This window comes from Labrus mixtus, chromosome 6 (assembly GCF_963584025.1).
Source record: "Labrus mixtus chromosome 6, fLabMix1.1, whole genome shotgun sequence".
Lineage (NCBI taxonomy): Eukaryota > Metazoa > Chordata > Actinopteri > Labriformes > Labridae > Labrus > Labrus mixtus.
In genome coordinates, this window is record NC_083617.1 from 3,068,549 (window position 1) to 3,078,923 (window position 10,375).

The window sequence follows — 10,375 nt, forward strand, 5'->3', positions numbered from 1 at the left end:
TAATTTAAAATGCCGTCGTCTTTAAATAAATCCTGAATCAGATTCACAGTATGTTCAGCTCTGTTGTCGTAAATAAGAATTAAACTCGTGATAAAATTGTTACACATCATATATTACATGATCTGTTTTCAAATGCTTCATGCTCACTGCTATTGTTTTTCTGCAGCTTTGTCGCCCTCTAGTGGTCTTACCCCGGCACTGTTACTGAGAGTACCAGGGGCGTCATGCAACCCAAAATTATAGGGGGGGGGGGGGGGGTGCTAAGTTAGAGTGGGGTCATTCAGTTATCAAAGCCAGACAAATATGATATTTAGGGCCAGAAGCACTGACATGTGCGTAGGACCCTATTGGAATGCTAATGATTATTTGGGCCTGAGTGCGAGGACTTCGATGAAAACTCAGTGTCAAGTCCGATTGGACACACAGGTGCTGACAGGAAGTGACCAGAGGCAAAGCACAACATTGAGGGCAGTTCTTGAGAGCTCTAATCAGTATAGAAACCATCTTATAAGTCGTCGTTATCAAACAAAAACAATCGTCATCACCATCATCATCATCAATAATATGGAGACCATCATCATTAAGTTAGTAGGTATTCATGAAAGAGCTGGGTCTTTAGCTTTTTCTTAAAGGTGCAGAGGGACTCTGCAGATCACATGGAGTTTGGACGTTCATTCAAATGATAAACAGCTTCTGGTTCAGACCCTGCCTATTCAGATCAATCAACCCCAGGCTTATTATGAAAGTGTTTTGTGCAAGATGTCTAAACACATATGTAAATTGTGAAAATGATTTTCATGAGGCGATAGAAGTGGAATGGAAAACTATGTGCTTTGTTGGTCCGTCTTCCTCCTCTCTTCTCTTTCAGTTGTCTAATCAGTATCACAGTGTTTTTGGCTGTCAAGTACACGGCGTCAGTGAATGACAAAAAGCCTAAACCATTAACACTGATCAGGTTTCTTGCAATCTGCTTGTTTATCCTCCTTCTTCCCCAGATCAGTACAAAGCTACTTTACAGCCTCTTAAACCAAACGTGTTTCTTCAAGACAATAGAGTGGAGCCGCAAAACAGTCCTCAATGACTCCAATGATTAAGCCAGAGCAGCAGTTTTGGATGAAATGAGACAAGAGAGAGAGAGAGAGATGTTCCTGCAGCTGCGTCTGGCATCGGCACACCGGCCGGAGCCAAAGTTTTTTCACTCAGAAGAACAATGCCACGCTCCCCTCAAATCGATTGGTAATACGTCTCATCCCATTGATGCCATCTCTAATCCATTCTGGGCTCCTTTGCAAGATGGAGATGGAGAGGCAGATGGAGAGGTACGGCAAGGCATGTGGAGAGAGAGAGAGAGAGAGAGAGAGAATAAATACTGGCTGAGTGACCGTGTATTCTGAGGAATTTGTGTTGTGTCATTTTTTTTTTCTCTCTCTCTCCCACGAATGGGCTGTGTCGTTAAGCTCTTTAGTCCGCGTGGCTAATGAAATAGGGGTTGGCAGGATTACACAGGGCTAAAGCACTGTACCTGGTGAGCCTTGGAGAAACCGCTGTAGCTACACCGGGTGAGAGGGAGGGGACGGATGGAGAAGGAGGAGGGAGTTTGTAGATTGGAGGACGGCAGTAAAAAGGCTCTTCACAGGGAGGGGAGAGGCAGGTTCATTTTAAAAGTGAAAACACCAACAAAACAAGACCATTACCACAACTGTCAAACCCTCGAGTATGGGTTTTTAAAAAAAAGCATTTGTTGCAATGATCCAGGTGTAATTGGCCTCTGAGTCAGTTGAACCCTATCCTCCCTGGAGGCTCTTCATTTTTAGTCTGGCCAACTGCTAGTGGAGGGGAAACACAGTGAAGAAGAAGATAGCTCACACGTGGCTTTCTAATAGCCATAAAAGCAGCAGAAGGTTTTAACAAGTTGTTAAAATCAGTGGCAGGAACAGGAGGTTATTAATTAGATTAGTGCATTCATGGTCCTGTGATCACCTCTTCTGCTTCCGTGATCATTTGAGGGATGGAACTAGATCAGTTCATCGTGTGATGTGCTCTGTGTTGTGAATCACTTAGCTTTACACAGATACTGACAAAAGAATTATCAAACATGTATATAAGGCAAGTTTGACTTTTGCTGTTCTCCACAGCGGAAACACTTCTAAATACAATCTGCAGTCCATCCTTAAAAAGGGCCATTCCAACAACCTGAAGCACAGCTAACAAATGCTGAGTAAAACACTCCCTTTTCTTGAGCTGACACAAAGACACCAGAAATACAAAAGGACAGACCTTGGAGTGCATCAATCAGTTGAAATGTAGAACACTTCATTTTCTGCAGCATGAGAAGTTCACAGCAGGATGAAGGTGATCTACAGATTTTGTTCACAAGGACTGGGAAAGATAAAACAGCACTGTAAAAAAAAAAACTAGTTATGACTGAAAAAGTTACCTGAACTAAAAAAAAATTAATTGAGATAAATTTGTGACTATTCCAAAGAAATAAAATGTTCTATAGTCAAATAAACTTGACATCAAGTCAGTTGTACTTAAATCTTTAAGTTCACAAAACTTTTTAGCACAACTCAGTTCCTGTGAAATGATCTAGTTATCTAGTTGAGGCAAAATGCTCTTTCAATTTCTTTTGACTTGAAATCCAAAGTTAAAATACTTTATCAAAAGTTGAATCCAGCTAAAATATTGAGTTCAATGAATTTATCAATTTAAATTGAATATATATATATATATATATATATATATTTAAGTCTACTTCAATCAGTTCAGCATATACATTTTTTTAGTGATTCGCTTTTGTGGAAACTTTCAACTTCCTTTCAAATACAAATTTAAAAAAAAGATATAATCTCTACAGGTTATTCGTTTTATCATAGAAACCAACCAACTTTAGTTCTTCAACCTTCGATAGCTGATGAAATAGCACATCTAAACATTTCAGAAAAGATCTGAGAGACAATTTCCAAATATTTCTTGGAAGCTTTCAGAAAACTCTTGACCTCACAGCTTTACAAAGAAGTCTTTTTCTCAGTCCATGGACCCTTTAAGGGGGCAGTGGTCACCACCGATATTCAATAGGTTCTTCTGTATGACTTTAAATGTATACTGCACTTCGTTTTGGTAGTCAATGTTAATTGCATACAGCAGACCCATGAGCATAGCTATCATATGCTACCAATAGTCCTTCATGCCATGCTGCTTGATTTGATGTAACAGGACGACCTCATCTTCTATCACCAGGAGGATGCTGACGTTCCTTTGTTATGCCGTCCTCAGTGTCTGTAGATTTACAAAAGACAGAAAAAATAGATATAGCTGTAAATTGTTTGTAATACTCTGAGAAACAACATTTTTAGCCGGCAGATCCCCCTATAATCCTTCACTCTGTGAGCGAACTGAGCACAGACACAAAATATGGCAGCGCCCAGTAAGACCTCAGGGTTTCTCTCTTCCTGCAACCCAAGCCCTGTGGTAACACTTAGGGGAGTTTACAGTCAGCTGAATCAGCGCATAGAAAACTTGACATAACATTGAGACAAAGTGGGTGAGAAGCTCTTCTATTAATCACCACTTGTCACTTAAGTCTTTATTTTTTGCTTGTGTAACATTGCAGCACTTACTACTATCCCGGGTTTGTTTGTGTTAGCAATAAGTTACAGTTCACATCAAAGTATTAACTTAAAGCAAACACACAGTCTTGACTTAGTTCAGTCATTTTTATTTAGTTTCTGGAACTGCAAAATATCATTGGTTGTCTTATCCATACTTACCTCTGTTTGTTCTTTTGTTCAGTTTCCCATGTGGATCCATGCAGCTAAAAGGGGCTAGCCCAGCACTTCCTGGGTATTTATCAGATTGATGATGTCATCGCTGACATCACTGGGGCAGACCATTTTTAAGGGGTTTTATTTCTGAGAAATGTTTTCTTTCTATTAATTTCTTTCATGTTTGAGTTACTGGTAGAATGTAATTTAATTATTTAGAGTTAATTTAGTTGAGTAAATGATCTGAGGTTAATTTAAGGGTTTATGTAGATTTATTTGTTTTAAGAGAAAAGTGTAAACCCACTACTTGAGTTGTGCTGCACCCAGCTGCGGCCATTTTGTTAATGGGGCCATCTATAAAGCCAGGAGACTTGTCCTCTCCTCATGAAAGAGGAGAGGTGAGGATGTGCTGCCTTTAACATGGTTCTTTTGATGATTTAATCATGAAGTAAGTTGCCTTATTTACATTGAACTTTTGTTGTTTTGTTAAGTTAACACGTGTTGGTTTAATCACTGTAAATAAATACTCACCTCTTGGAAAATCTTCATCTGCTGAGTTGCCTTTCTACAACCTTCCTAGACACTTGTGCTAACTACTTTACAAACATTGAGATTTACATTTCTTTCCATGTATCTAGCGATGTGGAAAATTCCAAGCTTTGGTCCGCAGGGACTATGACTTTTTCTGCCAAAGTCCAACCAATCAATGTGAACACTAGTGTGGAACTACTGTTTTTTTTTTGTTTGTTTGTTTTTTAGATACAGGCAGATCCCAGTCTCTCCTCCTCCAGTGGTTCAAACTGGAGCATTGTTGTTGCTGATAAAATGGTTATCCTGTTTTGATATGTTATCAAACCATCTTGCTGCTTCTGGTCGTCTCAGTAAGTTCCTCTCGTCTCTGACTCACTGTTTGCTATCTGTCAGGGGCCTGTATCAGAAAGAAGGTTCAACAAATTCTCAGGCTGTGTTTGAAACATCTACTGTACTTGAGTACGTACTGATTTCTCTGGCAAAAAATTCAGTAGATCATCAGACCAGTCTTCTCGCTGACTGTTTCCCACAATGCAAAGCGCCAGGTCAAAGATTGAAAAGACGGACAGCAATGGCTATGTTACCAGAGAAAATAAATACACAAAGAAGACCAAGATCTTATGCTGTCCTTCGAGAACATTACGGTCCCAGAATGCAGGCCTGCTAGTGGTACCTACAGTCTCTAAGTGTACTATGGGAGGTAAAGCCTTCAGTTATCGGGCTCCTCTCCTCTGGAACCGCCTTCCAGCCGGGGTCCGGGAGGCAGACACAGTCTGTATTTTTAAGATTAGACTTAAAACTTTCCTTTTTGATAAATCTTATAGTTAGGGCTAGTGCTGGTGTAGACCAGCTCTTAGTTATGCTGCTATAGGCTTAGACTACCGGGGGAACTGGCACCCTGAGCTCCTCTCTCTCTCTCTCTGTGCATATACAGTACATCATATTACTGCATGTATCTATCTATAAATCTCAGTCACTAACCATCTACTTTCCTGGGTGCTCTTGAGCTCTCCTAGGCTCCTCAAGATCGTCGGTTGATGTCTCATTGTGTTAGGTCTGTTTTTTGAGTCCATACCTTAGTTGACATCTTGTTATATTAAGTTGACCTCTTTTATAGGCCTAGTTCTTATAATTTGGTTTGTAAACTAGAGGTACTTATGTGCATATAGACATTGATGACTCTCTTAATTATGAATGGGTAAAACCCATCTTGGCGAAGATGACACAAATGTGCTTAAAAATGACTTTTATATTAAAATGCAAAACATTGAGTTAATGGAACCATTCTTAGGGCATTTCTTGACTCTGGGAGTGATTAGACACTAGTACACAGGAAGTTTGTACCACCCAACATTGTCAGCAGCAGTGACACCATCCTTATCTGTTGTGTTCATGGAGATGAGAAGTCTTATCTAACAGCTGACATCTACATTAAGGTAAAAGGTCAAACTTACCTTTTGAACATTGGGGTTGCTGATAATCTGCCTTTTGATGCTGTTCTAGAAAGAGACCTACCAGTTCTTTTTGATTTGTTGGCGCCAGAACAAAGCAGACAGTGTAACGCTGTGATAAACAGAATGCAGGCCATGCAATCCAATGAACTCCTTTGCAATGAGGAGTTGGAGACCACACCTGGGAAGTCTCGGAAAACCCGCAGACAGTGATGACACCACCAACCAGCACTGAGCCAGTGTTACCACTAGGGTTTCAAGTTCCAGGTAATATAAGTGATATGCAGAAAACTAATCCGTCTTTGGTCTCTCTTTTCCAGAAAGCAAAGGAGAAGGAGCCGGAAGCTGAGTTGGACATCATAAGTGATGAGTATATCCTGCAAAATGGCATCCTCTATCGTCAACAAGAGTCAGCGTTGCAGCTAGTGGGTCCCAAAGCAGCTAGAAACACCATACTTTCCTTGGGGCACTCAGTTCCCTGGGCTGGTCACCTGGGCCCACAAAACCACAGCTCGCATTAAAAACCTTTTCCACTGGCCTGGCCTGCGCAGACATGTTGCTCAGGTTTGTGAAAGTTGCCTTCAGTGCCAAATAACATCTGCTAAAACACCCCCCAGAGCTCAACTTCAACCACTACCCATTATTGGCACCCCATTTGAGCGCCTTGGGATGGACATTATTGGTCCCGTAGAGAGACGCAAAGCAGGGAACTGTTATAACAGACTTTGCTACCAAGTATCCAGAAGTCTTTCCACTAAAATCCATCCATGCTTTCTGTTTGGTACAGTTCTCTTCAAGGGCGGGCTTCCCTTGTGAAATATTAACTGATCAGGGAACTAACTTGATGTCTACTCTGCTGAAACAGGTGTACCAGTTACTGGGTATCAGGAGCCTCAGGACTACACCATATGTTCCTCAAACAGATGAGCTAACAGAGCGCTTTAACCAGACCCTGAAACAGATGCTCCAGAAGTTGGTAAACAACACTGGTACAGACTGGGATCAATGGCTGCCATACCTCCTTTTTTGCATACAGGGAAGTACCCCAATCCTCCACTGGTTTCTCTCCTTTTCAACTTTTGTATAGACATGACGTTCGGGGGTTGTTGGCACTGTTGAGAGAGATCTGGGAGGGGGCAAGGGGAGGGTGGGATCTGTTAACATTGTATCCTATGTCATCCAGATGAGAGAGCGGCTGGAGAAAATGGGTGAGCTGGCCCAATCGGCACGTTGCGGACGCCCAGCAGCAACAGAAGTCCTGGTATGACAAGCCAGCCAGGCAGAGATTCTTCAACCCAGGACAGAAAGTGCTGGTGCTAACAAACTGTTGGCTAAATGTCAAGGACCGTTCAAAATCCAAAAGAAACTTGGGCCAACCAGGTACCAGGCATCGACACCAAGGCACTCACGCTTCAGTAGGGTACTTCACATAAATCTCTTAAAAGAGTGGGTGCAGCGACCTGAAAGGAAAAACTGAAGTGATGCTAATGAGTGTGGTGGATGAGCAATACTTACCTCTCTAGTGACCTGGTAGACCATGATCTCAGTAACCAATCAGATGGCCAACGGCTTCAGGTGAGATCTATCTGTAATTCAGATGTTTTCCAGGAGAATCCTATCCTGGGAGAACAAATATTGTTGAACATGACATTGTTGTTAGAGAAGGTGCTTCTGTGTGAAGACTAAGTTACAGGATCCCTGAGCGCCTGCTGGCGGGAGGGAAGTTAACCTGATGCCTTCCCTGGGGATCATCGAGGCTTCAAAGAGCTAGTGGTGTAACCCAATGGTGCTTGTACCAAAGAAGGATGGAAGCATAAGGTTCTGCATTGATTTCAGGTACCTGAATTTAACTTCTCTCTTTGATTCCTATCCAACACCAATAATGTATGAACTAATACTTAACCACAATAGATCACTGCAAGGGTTATTGGCAGATTCCTCTCACCGATCGGTCACTGGAGCTGACAGCCTTCAGGACACCATGGGGTAGGAACACCTGCAAGCTGTCTTGGATCACCTTCATTCTGCCGGGCTTACTGTCATCCTATCGAAGAACCTAGGCCACGTCATCTTCAATGGGGTTGTACGCCCTCAGGTCAACAAAACCCAAGCCATAGAGTCCTGTCCCCTGCCACAAGCAAGGAAACAGCTCTGATCTTTTTTTGGGCTATCAGGCTTCTATCACCGCTTCATACCCAATTTCTCCAACAGGGCAGCTCTTCTCACAGACTTGACTAGATCCCAGCATCCCAATCAGATTCAGTGGACAGAGATGGCAGTGGCAGCTTTCAGTGATATCCAGCAATCACTAAGTAAGCAACCTGTTCTGTACAGCCCAAACTTTGACAGACATTTTCTTCTGCAAACTGATGCTTCTGACAGGGCTTTGGGAGCTGTGTTACTTCAGGATGATCGGCATCCAGTCGCCTACATCACCCGGAAACTGTTCCCCAGAGAGGTTCAATATTTGACGGCGGAGAAGAAGGCACTGGCTATCAAGTGGGCCCTTGATTCCTTCCGGTACTACCTTCTTGCTCAAGAGTTCACCTTGGAGACGGACCACAAGGCCCGTTTGGTTTGTAAACTTCGTTTTCTATTTTTGGTTAAAATAAAAACCTACCTTTTCTTTAAACTTACTCCTGTGTGTCGTGCCTTACTGCTTGGTCCCTAACAGTCCCCCACAAGAGAATCCTTCTCACCAGGGTAAGAGTGTTTATAAGACACACTACAAGTGAAGGCCTGTGTCTGGCCATGAAATGTTTGTCTGATTTCACCTGTGGCTTTGATGATGTCACCAGTTGTAATAATCCCAATGGATTTCATTACCTACATAAAGATGTGGGTTCTTCTTTTAGGCTTTGGTAGAGAAACCATCCAGTGGTGACGAGAAGACGTACCACTATGTCCACACACAGAAATACGAGGGTTGTGAATTTTTTTTTTTTTTTTTTTGATTCTGAGAACTCTATACCAATTTAAAAAAAAAAAAAAAAAAAAAAAGGAGCTGTGCAATGTAACCCGGGGAATTAAGAATCTCATCTGTCTGTGTTTCAGGATTATTCTCTAAATCGTGAATCTGCATGGTTTTGACATAATGTGTCATGTTTTTGGTTAACAGAAATATACGATGTGTTTTGACTCATAAAACAGGTTTTTCCACATTTTAATTCTTGCATTTGCCAAGGTCGAGACAGGTCTCAAAGATGTTTGATTTTTATCACAACCTCATTGACAAAATTAAACATTAATTCCTCATCGCAGCCATAGGAGAAAAAAAATGGCTGTAGGATCTTTGAAAGAGGTTAGTTGAGAACCTCTTCTGTAACTGCTAAGCAGAATGCAACCTCTCCACACACTCAGCTCCAGTCTCAAATAAAGTTAGACTTCTGCTCGTCCAAGGATTACCACGAGGGCTGCAGTACAGTGTTGTTGTTTAGTCTGGGCCATGAAATCCACTTGGTGATTGGGGTCAGTGTCTTTCACCGCATGTAATTATGATACATTGGGTAAAAGTGAGTTACGGTGCTTGAAACATAAAAATCACACATTTTCTGTATTGCTTCTTCATTAACTAACGTTTGGGCGAGAGTAGACAAAACCGGTGTGGACCGAGTAAGGAAATTGGTCTGGTAGCTGGAGAGGTGCCAGTTCACTACCTGAGTCTTGCTGAGGTGTGCTTGAGCAAGGCCCCGAAACCCAACCGCTCGGGCACTCTTTCATGTGCAGGCCCGCAATCTGACATCTCTTCATTAGTTCATGTAGTGTGTGTATTTCAGCCTGTGGGTGTCGCATGTCTCAATGGAGTGAAAAAGCAATTTCTCCCTGTATTAATAAAGGATATCTTCTTACAATGTTTGTCTCTGATAAACATATTCTATCCTGTATACATATTCCTCAAATCAACACACGTTCAGTTGTATACCAACTGAAAGTTGAAAACAAGTTTTGATAAAGGAAGACTGTGCAACATTTTACACTAAAATACAGCAGACATCAAGTATATCCTGTGTAAATGTCTCTCTTAGTCATGACTGTCTACAATGAGTGAGAAGCCCCAGCTGTACTGTTATCTGAGCAGTGTTTACATGGATGGGACGGCCTTGTGTATAAAAGCTGTTTTAGTCATCGACTAGAGAAAAGAAGAATAACATACTCACTGATTATTTGGATGTCACGTTAGTGTGTTTAGATCAAGGTCATTCTGTGTCAATTTATGTTCAATATGAAGCGATGAGCTAACGGCGTATGCTAACATTTGCCTGCTAACAAAAATGCAGGCCACAGGTTATTCAGCTCCAGCAAAGGACAATTTTGTCTGCCACTTGCTTTAAATGGTGCTTAGTTATGATACGTTCTAACTGATAACTCCTTGGTGTGAACGAAAGAGGAGAGCGGAGGCTTCAGAATAGTGGAGGTCTGGCCAAACAGCAGTTTGTTTTGGTTTAAAGCAGGTGCTCAAAGGGGCGACATCTACTGGATCAAAAAGTCACACGTTCTTCCTTAAATTATGATGAATTAATTTAACTGTATGCTTTTAAGTAAAATCTTTCTTGGAAATGTTGGAGAGTTTGAAAACCATGCTGTATGTCTTGGTGTAGATTTTTATAACACTAATCTCTTCACAGGGTG